A 14,787-nucleotide genomic window follows, 5' to 3' on the forward strand; every position below is an offset into this window, starting at 1 on the left:
ATTTTACTTATTTAAAGATTTTTCATTATTTTCTCCGTAATGTTCTTAATGTTATTTAATATTTTGTTGTTTATTGTCTTCTATTATAAAAATAAATTCATTGAAATAGTGTCTTTTATAAAGAATTTGTGTAACGACCAAAAATTTTAGATATTTCGCTCTATTAACAGACAAATAGAGATCTCATATAAATAAAAGTATAGGTACTTTTAAGTATATAGTTATTTTGCTATTTGTATAAAAACACACTTTAATATACAAAATCAAAATTATTACTTTATCATAAAACTAAAATATTTACTAATTAAACACTAATTAATATTAAATTTACAGAAATTAAAACGACATATTTCATTTATATCAATATTATTCATGAGATTTGAGCGCTGCCTATAAAATAGTGTCATAGTTTATCTTGTCATACTTTATAAGGAAATGTCTAGGCGCCGGGTTAATCACGAATGGACTCAAGAAATGAGCTTGATATATAGAAGTAAACTGAACTTCGTACTAAAATCGTATTTAATTATAGCATTTGACACAAATAAATACTTTTTCAATTAATCATTTATGTAATGTATTTTTATATATTATATATCTAATAATAGTTGGTCTATTGTTAAATATTTATTTTAAATATTAAATAAAAAATGATTAACTTATTATTTCACTTATTATCTTCCACGTTTTGCGAAACGAGACTCTTGATGATGGCCACACTTATCTTCACTTTTTATCCATTTACAAACAACATATTAGAAGAATCATTTAAATTATAATCTCGTCCACTGGAGCTAAAGACCAAGTAAACCCGTATAGGTGGAGTAGGCGCTTTAACTTTTTTTTTTTTTAAACTACCTACTTAAGTTATATTTTTTAAAAATGACGTTTATATACAACATATCATTTAACATAATATAAAGATTAAATTATTGAAATTATTTTAATTGTCTTGCTAACTATTATTTTATCTATTACTAGCGGACGCGCGCAGCTTCGCTTACTTATTTTGGGGTGAATTCTAAGAAACCACGGAATTTCTAATCTAAATTTCAAATTTTATAAAAATCGGTGGCGATTGAAAGATTTTTCCATACAAACTTTTAACCCCTTATTTACAGCCTTAGGGGGTGAATTCTAGAAAACCATGAAATACATGTTCAATTAAATATTTTTAAGAGTCTAAATTTTAAATTTTGTAATAATCGGTGGCGTTTTAAAGATTTTCCCATACAAACTTTCAACCCCTTATTTGCACCCTTAGGGGAAGATTTCTAGAAAACTATGAAACACGTATTCAATTAAATACTTTTAAAAATCCAAATTTCAAATTTTATAAATATCGGTGCTGATTTAAATTTTTTCCATACAAACTTTCAACCCCTATTTCACCCCTTTAGGGTTGAAATTTTTCAAAATCCCTTCTTAGTGGATGTCCAGATTACGAAAGTAAACATCTGTCCAAATTTGACGTTTCTACGCACAGCGGTTACGGCTATGCGTGCGTCTTACCTCAGTCAGTGAGGACAAGTCCTTTTATATATTCTATTATATAAAGAAATTACCACTGATCAATTTTAATAAATAAATAATAAAATAAATTACAATTTAATAAAATATTTTAAACAAAATTAATTTAATAAAACAACGTTCATCCCACACTAACATGTATGTATGTATGAGCCACACACAACGCAAAAACCTTGTGCCCAATAAGTAAAGGTAGGAGGTACTTCCCGGAAAACGGGCAGCGGTTGATAATAAAATTGTCCTACCGTGATAACATCGATAGTTAAAATAATACGACTACGCTTCGAGAATGCGATTCTATTTAAAAAAAAATGCTCGTAGTCGTATAAAATCGTTAAAATTGTGTTAATGATTAGTCTATATTCTATATTGGTCTATACTTTTATAGTCTATATTATATGCCCGCGACGCGGCTTCGCCCGCTTAAACTTATTGTTATATTATAGCCAAATTATACATTTCTTTACATAAATTGTACCCAATATGTTATTCTAATGTATTAGTTATATTATTGTAAAGTTTCATCTTAATTCAATCGGTAATTTTTGCGTGAAAGACGTACAACGCAATTTTTTACTTGAAGCTAGCAAGTACACGATTTTACTTTGTATGTTTTTGTTCTATATTTTAGTCCCAATTTAATATATATATATTCCTTTCCTTTTGTTTTGGGCCGATAGCTAACGTACCTACCTACTTACTACCTTTTTTTTATTTTATTGTTTAAAAATACCTACTGTATATTGGATGGGAAAAGAGGAACCAATACTGTAGCATATTAAATGACTAAAAAAGCAATAATTAATATTCCGATCGAATATTTTCATATATATAACTATAATTATGATAGTATAAATAATAATTAATTATTATAAATTAATATTATTATTATTTATATAATACTAACATGGTTATTCCTCCCATTTGCATAAACTAGATATACAGACGTTATTGTAACATACTGTTTAGAATTACACGCACAGTCTAGGGACCTCTCGGCCGTTATGGGAGGTCTCCGGTGAGACCATTGTTAGTTCTCTATTATGATATTTCATATGTTGTGAATCAGTTAAAATGTAACAGTTTGTATAGTTAAATTAATTTAGTTATTAAATAATTTTCTCTTATATATAGATAATCTTAAATAAAGATATTTTGCCTTATATGGTCATGAGTGTTTAGTACCTACCGAAGTAGAAGAATATACGTAGGTATAATAAAAAATATATTTTCATGGTTTTGAAATTGCCTTTAAATATATCATTAATATAAGGTTGCTGTAGATTTTATCAGACTAAATATCATAGTTACTCTTAGAACAATTTATTGTACACATTCCGAAAATAGTTAATGCTTAATGTTTCATTTCAATGATAAATATTTAGAAATAGCCCCAATTGTTTATTTATAGATTCTATTATATACAATCGATAGAACTATAATGTGTGTGCTTTCGTCTATTTAACAACTGCTATATATACCTTCGTTAAAAAAATCAAGGACATTACAAGGTGCTGGGTAATAGCCGATCGCTATTTAAAAATTCCAGTCAATATTTGTACTAGCTGCTAGCGAGGTCGTGTGCTACCATCAATTTTCTTGTATAATAAAATTTGTGACATAAAGTAGAAGTAAGAAGGCAGGAACCTAGTGTTGAGACACTCCGTTCGCCACTTCCCGCATTTATCTAGGCATTACGCGTTGATGGGCAGAACTCTACATCGGGCTTGGTGCCAGAGCGAACAACGAAAATATTAAAAAATCATAATTCATTCCCTCGAGTAGACATCGAACTCACAACCATTACATACACACCTTGTGCCGCTGCGCTGCTATGGTCTCCCTCCTTAATATAAGTCATTCAAATCGAGAGAAGCAATATTATTTTTATTGTATAATTTGGACCGGAGTCTGCGCGGCCGGGACAGAGCTCGTCGATACCAACGTCTGTAACACGCATGTGCGCGGAACCCAAATAATATTCTGATTTCTCATTTTATGAATGCTAATGCGGAATATCAAAAAATGAAGATCTTTCCGTGGTTTTTATATGGGAAATACGAAATTAGGTTTTGTCGTCTTCATTTTATTTAAATTTTATAATTTAATTTAATCTAAAAAACCTTATAAAAATAAAGCTTTAGTAAAACATTCTTAGAAAATTGAAAAATATTAAACATATCGACTTATGAAATGAACATGAGCGAACTTTTAACTTTTAAATGAGCTTTTACCTAGGTATATAATAAATGTATATTAGGTATATTTTTTCTAAAAAAAAGTCTTATATTTTATATCCAAAAAGAAAATGTGCGTGACTAAACCGTGTTAAAATTAGAGAAATTATTACTTAGCGAGTTATTTTCGTCATTAATTCAGAAAGTTAATAAAGAACTTTTCTATAAATTTATAAGGCTGAGTCGTTGCGTGTCTTCGCCACGAATTCTCCTGCTTTTTTATGGCTTTCATTTGGATGTCGTATTTGGAAATAAATTCCGTTTCTATAAACCTAAATATATTTCTTTTTTTAAATTAATTACTTTATTCATAGTTAAAGTAATACATTTTTAAAAAAATAATTTCATTTCATATAAGGTTGTTTAGTAATTTTGTCTAAAAATCTAATTTTGACTAAATTCTTTAGACACATAATATAAAAGTAACCTAATTTAATATTTTTCCATAGCTCACTTCGATCATATCTTAGTTAAATAAGTTTATCAGCTACCTGTTACCATGACAAACATGGTTAATCTGCCTTCATAGTTTACATGAGAGCAAACTTAGATACGGCAGCTTCCTCCCTATTCTTATCTTCTAACGATTTATAAGATATATTTTAAGCTGAATTAGGTGAAGATAACGTATTATCTCGATGTTTAGGTATATAATGTGTACACGATTTTTTTTAACATTATTCTACATATAAACGACGCATCTTTAAACACCTAATTAAATGCATATTTGTCAAATATATAACACATTTTTTGATGGATTAGTTTTTTTATGAAATAATTTAAAAAATACTCGGAAAAAATAGGTTAATATATTGTTGCCAAAAATTTTTTCCCATGTTCTTCATATAAAATGTTGGCACATGGTTTATATGAAAATTGTAACAATGCTAATCTATCAAAATTCATGATAATGTAGCCTCACTGGTTGTTATATTTTATTATTTTACGTATTTCGGGCGGGCTTTGTTCAGTAATTAGATCGATAAATGGTCCATATTTAAAACGCAAACATTGAAAATTAAACTCAATTATCACTTGTTCTTAGAAAACTTTCTATTTAAATCAATATTTCATTGTCTTGTTTACTTCGATCTAGATCTTAAATTGTTTATTTAATATATTTAACTGTAGAAACTGTAAGTACTTATATAATAACTTGAAAGCAATAGACATATAAACATAACGTTACAAATTATGAAGTTTAATAAAACGACAGGAAGCATACAATAAATCCTATGTCAGTGACCCCGTGACTTGAATACGTAAAATTCCGTTATGCGAAACGCGTTTTGTTTGAGTAAAAATAGCACCCGGTAAAACTATCAACAGAATTAGCATCATTACTCATACGCCATAGAGCCATATTAGACGAATGTCATTCATTGATTATGTCATTTTGCTGATAACTTCAAGTCCTTTCTATACGATTTCGTTACTTAAAATATTTTCCCACCAACATATTGTAAATTAGTAACAATCGCTAAAGAAAGGGGTCTGGATTCTGGCATCGGAGGGCCTGAGCAATGGCAAAAATGTCGTTCAATTTATGCCCAAATTTCGTCCCGACTAGTCCCTTTTTGTTGCCATCTGCGAAGTCCAGACAGCTCCACCCTAAAAACCGTTTATACATTCCTATCCTTTCGCACGCCCGTCAAATCCCATATAGTTATCTCTTTCTAAGCCAGGACCTGTCTCCTGTCTCTTTTTTGCACACGCGTTTAAATCGTTCCATCCTTTCTGGCTCGTGGTAATTCGTGTGTTTCCGCTTCCCACACGAGCGGCGGCCATGTTTGGGGCTGTCAATTCAACGCCAGTTTGGCGCGTTTGGTTTGGCAGGATGGACAAGGTCGGTTTGTTCGGAATCTTTATTAATAAATTTATCTAATGCTTATGTCATTGCGTACATTATGAATAATAAATATATGTTAAAATATTTTTCAGATGCACTGCACGCTGGTTGCCGGTGGAATGGAGGTGCGGCCGTGAGTTTTAAATATATTAGCTAATTATTATTTTCACATTCTTTTGCTTTGCTTCTTATGTTCATGTTTTTTTAAATTATTTTAATATCACATAATTCAATTACATTCATTAAAAATATAAATCGTTTTTATATACACTACTCTTTACATAGCTATGTTACCAATATATTCTATTCCATATTTTTCTGTATCAATAAGTTCCAAATCATCTATTTTAGGAACGAATATAATTTATTGTATTCATTAATTACATACCTACATCTGTAGTATCTATTTGAGAGTTGTGTTTCTCAGAAATATATACCTAATACCAAAAACCAAAAAGAAACAAAACTCTACGAGGTAGAGCGGCTTTAACAAAAGCGAGTGATAATTGTCCAACGGAATTCTGGGTCTGCTTCAAAACCTATTGTTTATATTTACTACTCACGATTTCTCTCTGCCTACCTTAAAAATAGAAAGAACAATTTAAAACAACTTGTTATATAAATAAATAAATAAATTATTATTTTTCCTAAAGAACAAACAAAAACATTTCAAACGTTTCAACGCTAGTAAAATACAAAAATAGAATTTACTATCATAGTGTATAATGAAGGCCTTCCGTTACAATTTATATAAGTAATTTATGATTCAATTCATACCTTACGTTTTACGCACCATTGCCCGTTACTATTGATTAAAGGAATGATCTAATAAAATTTAGTCACTGTTCTAAATAGAATAGCAATACAATATGATAAATATAGTAATTAAAATCATATCAGCTTCACGCTGTATCCCGCACACAGCAGGATAGGCAGAGGGAACCAAGTGTTAAGACATTCCATTCTCCATTTTTCGCCGAACTCTCGAGGCATCGTGTATAGACACTGCCTCGATACCAGAGCGAAGAAATGAACCCACGACCAGTCGTATTTACAGTCGCACACTTTTGCCCCTGCGCCACGACTGGCCTCAATAATCATTAAATGATTCATATCTTAAAACAATAAATATTATAATGCACAATAGATGTACATAAGAATCTTATAGTCATTTATATTATTATATAAATACGTCAGAGTCGTACGTACGTCGTAAGAGGCCAGTCGTGGCGTGGGCACGAAGTGTGGCTATAAACGCGACTAGTTTTGGGTTCGATCCCCCCACGGGGAAATTAAATATTTTTATATTAGGTATTTAAATTTATATTTCCATTTCTTCGCTCTGGTAACGAGAAGCGTTGGGTTCCGCCACTCAACACATTTAATTCTAAAGGACATGCAAGGCCTTTAGAATTAGATGTGAAGTGAGAAACTGACTGTCTTAACACTATCTACCCTCTGCCTACCCTGCTGTGTGCGGGATACACCGTGAAGCTGCTATAAACACGATATGCGTGTTATGATAAATATAAAAAAAAACCCCATATAATTTCCATCGATCACTAAATAGTTATTTTCCACAATATCCCAAGTACGTTTTGAATAGCCAACATGAAGCGTGAGTCATCTATTACCGCGGACTCATAAAAGTTATAAACGAGCCCATTAACACTTCTAGTATCATCTGATGCTACTCCAGTTTCCAGCATTGGCATCATTAAACTTCCGGAATTACGATATTTTATACATTTTCTACTTTATTAGGTCATGCACGCTCATGAATTGCACATAAGGGGATAGCGTCATAGCGTCTGTTAACATGGCGGTCGTAGGTTCGATTCCCATTTGGGGGATGAGCTATTTTCATTTCCTTGCTGTAGTAACAAACAGAAAAGTGACGTCGAGTTTCGAACAGGCACTTTCAAAATTGAGTTGAAATTAAGGAACTTGGGATGTGCTAAGTTGACCCTCTGCGTAATTAATATATTTATAGAGTAAAAATAAAGTACTCCTTACTAAATATTATCATATACACGTTTTAAATTGGTAATCTATACTATAATATTATAAAGCTGAAATTTATATTATAGTCAACCGCGAATTAAGAACTTTAAAATCAATATTTTAAATCAGTATGATTCTGTCAGAATGATGTCAAGAAATAGGATCTGTCATGGTGTCATACTTAGTTATTTATATTGACCACGGGAGCAAAAACCCAGGGAAATGCTAGTAAATTATTAAAATTATATGTAAATCACATAACAAAACAAGATATAATCTATGTAAATAAGATATTTTAATTTTATTTATTAGTATAATTTGCATAATATTTTTATACACCTAATTAACAACTATAATGATACAATATAAATAACATAAATTAGCGGTTAAAAGTACGTTACATTTAGTTAAATATAAAATAATTGTTATTAAAACAATTTTAATTATTAAAAAACTTTTATTATATCTTATAAAAAACAGAAAAAACTTATTAAATAACTCTTACGTTCCCCTTTCGATTCCGAAAATGTTAAAAAATAAAAAGAACCTACTTACTTCAACCAAAGAACTAGAGTTGAATTATTAATTAACAGTTTAACATGGGTGTTTCTCGTTCATATATCTCGTGTAAACAGTCAACAATTATGCAGACCGAACTAACAATACGTGTAAATGGGCCAATTACCAAGGCAATGTAGGCCGTACAATTAGTATCTAGCTAATAGTTTCTCATCACCACTTCCACGCGATACGCCAAGGAACAGCTCAGAATGTGGTCGGCCATCGAAGGGATCAGTCTTCTAAATCAACTTTAGTTATAGTTTTATTATTTGTTTAGCTTTAATTTTTTTATTGTAATTATTCATTTCAGTTACATATGTTTGGGGATTCGGACGTGCTTTTTTATGGGTGAGTTTTCGATAGATTTTTATTTTATATTTTCCTTATTTTTTTTTCTAAAGTCCATATGAAAATAGTTTGACATGATAGCAATGGTTCTTAGAAATTAAACAAAATAAAAATGTTGTTACAATAACTTCTAAAATATGATTATTATATTCGGTAATTTGATAAAATCGTTATTACACATAATAAATCATTTTAAATACAAGCATTTCATTAATAATAAAAAAATATATACTTCTTATTTTATATAATCCAGAAAAAATTACAAAATTATATAACAATTTATATATAAGACAAAATCTCATTCGATCTTTGATTAAACGACATTTAACATGGCGAATGCTAAGCACTCGAGTTACTTAGAGAGCTTTTACGAGATGGTCGGATCAATACCAACCGGCGGTTATTACAGTTGCTAACAGTAACGGAATGTCTCTACAATGTCTAATCAAACACCCTCGACTCAGTTTTGCAACTAGTGGGCTGCTCATTTGTCCAACGGCTCGACTACGCCCAATGTAATAGAACTTTGAATGCTTAAGTAACAGCTTGTCTGGAGTAGGAGAGGGGAGGGTCAGGTTAGGCTGGTCGCGGGATCGCAGCCATTCATGGGGGCGTCGCTCATTGCCCGCGTCCGGAGCACGCATGCGCCGCTCCTGACCCAGTTGCGCGGCAGCCGGGTGCTGGCCCCGGTGCCAAGGTTGGCGAATCAACGAATTTCGCACAGACATTGTGACGCGCTTACACCTCCCAAGAATCTCTTGTAAAATTGCTCTACATTTGCTCGTGATTAAACAGTGATAGTTGATAAATTTATATCGTATGATTTAATCATGATTAAATCATACAATTTCATGATTAAATCGTATTGGCCAGTACAAAGCTACCGTGTGAGTCACCGTGACGCAACACTTGCGAGATGTTACGTACACGCACTGTATCATATTGATTAGCATACGCCGTCTAAAATGCATTCTTCGTTGTTAGATTTCCTTCCGGTGTCCATTGTATAGTGATAATGTGTGGAATTTCGCCACTTTCCACTTTCTAACCTTGTGAGTGTTTGTGACGAATAAAAAATATATAAAATTAAATTAGCTTCACGCTCTATCCCGCACGCAGAGACCTAGTGATAAGATATTCCATGTGTTGAGTTTATAACAATCCATCAGTATAAATACCCGTCGTCACTTGTCCCTTGTTTATTTTAAGCGTATCACAGATAGTCTAGCTCTACGATGATGGATCACGACAGGGCAGCTACCGTCGACGCTTACACGCCTTGATGAATACATTGTGTTTGAAGTGAGCGTGGTGCGCGTGGTGCGCGGTGGTTCTGTGACAATCGATAAAAAATTCCGTCTACTTTGACATCACTAATTTTAATTGAGATCGATGTGATGTTTCTTTAAATTTATGTATTTTTAATAGTTTTGAGGGTAGCTTGTAAATATTCTTTTTCTATTTTCATTTCAGATCCAGACAACTGATGCGAGGAAGAAGAGGACACACCTCTTGTGAGATTATTGCCGCCATGTTTTAATTTGATACAATTTTGTATTGTTATCCTATGTATTGTTTAAATAATATTTTCTAGTAGACAGTGACAATTTTATATTTTATTTTATTTAGTATTTCTATTTAATAATTCAATATAATTAATAATTTTAATAATATATATAAATAATAATATTTTAATAATGATTAAGCATACGTTCAGTATAAATTTGACCACGCCTACTTTTAATTATACTTTTTTTCTATGATATTCTATATAGATTAAGTTTTTTCTCTTTTATGAAGGAAATTTAGGATATTTGGTGCCTTCGGCATCAATATTAGTGCCCTACATCTACCCTGTAGATCCGAATTTGTTTGAAGTGAGGCGACAAATTCGGTTCTAGAGAGGTTTGTGTGGTGCATGCACGGCAACAAGCAACATACAACAGGAAAGAAGATTTACTATTTTATAATTATGTATTTTTTTATTACTTTGTCTGTTTATAATGTAAAAAATTATAGGATTTATTAGCCCTATATTTTTTATAAATTTTACAATTTCTAAACTTTAAATGTGTGTACATATACAAATGTGTGTATATATACACAAGAATAAAACGAAATTTTAAATGTATTACTTGTAATATCTTAACATTAGAGTACAGTGTAAAAATGTATCACATCTTATTTTTATTTCTTTTTTCAATAAATACAAAAAATCTAAATGTCTATAGAAAGATTAAAATTATTTCAATTATAAAACTCGAAAATATATTTTTGTTGTAGCAATAACTTTTTTATTTTAAATATTTTTAAAACTGCTTATTAATACAATTTAAAAAAATAATAAGTGGAAAGATAATTGGAAAGTTAGTAAAATATAATAATAATGGAACTCATTAAAAATAATTCGCTTATACTAAAACCATTAACTACACTTTAGTCAAGTAATCATTGTAGATTAATGAAAAATACATTTTATTATTTATTATTTCATATTTTATTTATTTAAGTTTGTAAGAAAAGTATAGCATTTAGAAGTGTAAAACCATTCTAATATTTTACTATATTCAATTATACATTTATATTATACTCAATATGGTGTATTTGTGTTTTTTAATTTGATGTTTGACTTTAATTCTATTTAATAAATACTTAATTACTAAAACTGTTTTATTATTATAAACCTTCTTCTAATGTGAATTACTTACGCAATCAATAAATTTTTTTTTATCGATACTGAAATCGAAATTTTTCTATTTCTTGATACCTATCAATTTGCAACTTGTTTCTTCGATGAAATAACTTATTTCTTAATTTCAAATAACTCATTATCTGTAAAAATATAATCAATTATAATGTAACATACACCTCTTGATTACATAAGTTGAGTACATGAAGCTTAGCTGGACTGTGGTGATTAAAATCATTAAAATCTATCATCATCATCATCATCATCATCATCAACAGCCATCTTTTGTCCACTTTTGGACATAGGCCTTCCCCAATTCTCGCCACCACACTCGATCCTCAGCTTTATAATCTATAATTAAAAAAAATTTACAGTGGAATTTTGAAAATATTCAACTCACTGAAATAACATTCTTAATTTAATTTATATACTATAATTTTAAGCCACAAGTTACACTTGTATAAGAATAATTATAATCTTAGAAAGTTGCAAAGCAGGGCTTCTCTATTAAGCCAAAAACAAAAATTATCATTTTAAAATAGGCAAAGCGCAAAATGAACTGACTGTAACTTATTATGTACCTTACTAATAATCGATTAAATAAAATTTAATATGCTAAAAAATTAAGTCTTGGACGAATAACCTTCATAAATTTGGATGAGTGCCATTGTAGATAAAATGTTAATATTTTATTTAGGTACATCTTAAATCTAGAAACCTACCTATCCGCTCACAATTAAAGAGAAATTATAAGTTATATTAATAACAAGAGCAAATACATATTATTATGTCAGTTGCAGCCGATAATCCTTAAACATTTTTAATTAAATTAAAGTGTAGCTTTTAAGTAACCTAACAAAGATTATGGAAAGATTTACTGTAGAATTTTCTTAGAACTATGGTGCCTTTAAAAAGCTTGAAGCTTTCATTATTTTTAATGGTAAATATACTAGGGCACTACTTCTTTAATTACTATTTTGAAAAAACTGCAGTATGTTCTGATAGTAGGATAAAATTCCCAGTACAGGTGCAAAACAAGGATCTACTACATATCAGTCTAACAAATGTAATTTATATAAGGCATAATAACAATACATATTGAAAAATATATATCTTAAATAGAGATAAAAGAGACATTGCTTCTTAGTAAGAGATGGCGCTACATGTCCCAAATATTATGAAGTGATTCTTAAATAATGCTACTCGCTACTAGATGGAGCTAGTAGGTGCCAACATTGTATTTCAGTGAAATACTATCGATTATTCTCAATTTACGTAGTAATGATTTTTTAAAACTAATTTGATTAATTAATTATTTATGACAATTTAAATTTTTAAGAAAATTTAAATAACATTGTGGCTTACGATATTACTCTAGTTTTTTTACTATTGGAAAAATTTTAGACGAATAATTGAAAATATTTATTTTATGTTATATTATGCATTCAGTAAAAATATATTTACTACTAAATATTAAAAAAATGTGCCCAGTTTCGTAAAGTATAAAGGCAGATAAAGCAAACACAACCACAATTAAAGAACTGAACTAAATCTAAGGACATCTAACAAAAAGCTATATAAATATATAAAACTTAATTTATTTATAAATACAAATCAATATTTCCAGATGCAACAATATCGTATCGCTATTCGGGACGTACTCGTATAAGGAAAGAGCAAGATTAATGACGCGAGGACCGACAGCGCGGCCGTGTTTGAGCGCAGGTGTGTTATTTTCATAATTGGTCGACCCGAGCCTTCAGCTTTCAGGAACTGGCGAATGGATATTATGAAGATAAAAAATAAAATAGCGTAAAGTTTCCCGCAAATAATAGAGTCTGAGGGAACGAGTGTTAAGACACTCCGTTCTCCATTTTCTGAGGAATTAATGAATGAATATTATAATGAGGATAGGGGAGCATCGAAGCATCTCGTTAGCTCTTCGACTAGGATCTACCAGAATGGGTACAGCCGTCAGTAATAAACAAAAGGACGAAGAAGATTACAATGACTGCTATAATTTTATAATTTAACCAGGTTATACTATTTAATTAATGTTAGTACCTATGTACATAATTTTTCTTCTGAAAGATGTCATATTCATTTAATTAATTTATTTCCAAATTGTTTTATATTTCCCCTTTTTTCTCCCAAAACTTTAGTCGCTCTAACTTTAAATCTCTTTTAAAAGCGATGTCTATAAGATCTCATTCTTGGTATAAGTTTAAATTTTAATTGTTTTTTAAAAAGCTGAAAAAAGTATTTAGCATTTTTTGTATTCTAGATATAGAAAAAGCAAATAACTTAATTTATTCTTCTGACCCACCATTATGTCATACATCAGATTTCCCTTTTCTTAAACTGCTTTATATGTTAAAAATATATTTGATAATATTTAATACGTTGATGATATGTTCCAAATAAGGGCTTTCAGGGGCTTCTTTTTCATACTTTACTGTTACAACAGATATATGTACATATTACTATAATTTCATTCTCTATGAAGTACTTAGGTATCTAACAAATAATTCAACATACCAGAGCACAATGCCAAACACCAATATTTTTAGTAAAATTCATATTCCTTAAATATACTTTTTAAAATTGGTTCTTAAATTTGTAAAAAATAAATTTGTTTGTTATTTACAGAACATTTTTAGAATTTTATATTTTTTTAATAAAAATACATACCTAATATTATATGCAATATTACAGATTTACAACATTTGACTTCAAAAATGTAATAAATATTTCACAATTAGACTATATTACTTTACAACACGGTGACCAGGTGCTACACACCAAGTAAAACCTATCCATTCAACTTAACCAAGAACAGTTTAGACAAAGTTAATTGATCTAAATGTGACAGCGGACACAAATACTCTCTCTCTATGAGGACATGTAAATCTGTCGTATCTCACCTTTCTCAGTAATGAGTACTATTAATCATATGCCGCTGGCGACCCCAGTCCTGCTTTATACTTACACTTACGACGAAGGATCTTAGAGACCGAGCATCTGTGCCAAAACTAACGACTTACGTTTAGATATACGGTATAACACGTACTCGTATAGAGCTCTTATTTTGTAGTTATGCGAAATGAAATATTTTAAGTAAGCTATTTGTAAAATCTCATTAAAATAATGATACCAGGCATGGCACAAAGCGACGGGTTATGGATTCGATTCCCATTCGAGGAAATGAAATATTTTTATTTTCTTGGCTCTGGTAACGAGGTTAAAGGGCGGCGTTGACTTTCCACACTAAACACGCAAGGCTTCCAGAATTCAGCGGAAAGTATGCAACGGAGTCTCTTAACACTACGTTCCCTCTGCCTACCCCGCTATATGCGGGATACACCGTGAAACTGAAAAAAATTAAGGTATCTTGTTGTCGTCATTTTTTATTTATACCAATAAGCTGAAAGGACAAAGACTTATTATTTGTACCAATTTTAAATCAGGTCAACGCTAATTGACATCTCTGAGTGCAACTGTGTGATATAATATAATGTACAAACGTACATCTTAATGCCTAAAAAGAGACCGGTTTGTTAACCGTTTTA

This window comes from Heliconius melpomene, chromosome 3 (assembly GCF_056956725.1).
Source record: "Heliconius melpomene rosina isolate 202511_hmr_F chromosome 3, ASM5695672v1, whole genome shotgun sequence".
Classification (NCBI taxonomy): Eukaryota; Metazoa; Arthropoda; class Insecta; order Lepidoptera; family Nymphalidae; genus Heliconius; species Heliconius melpomene.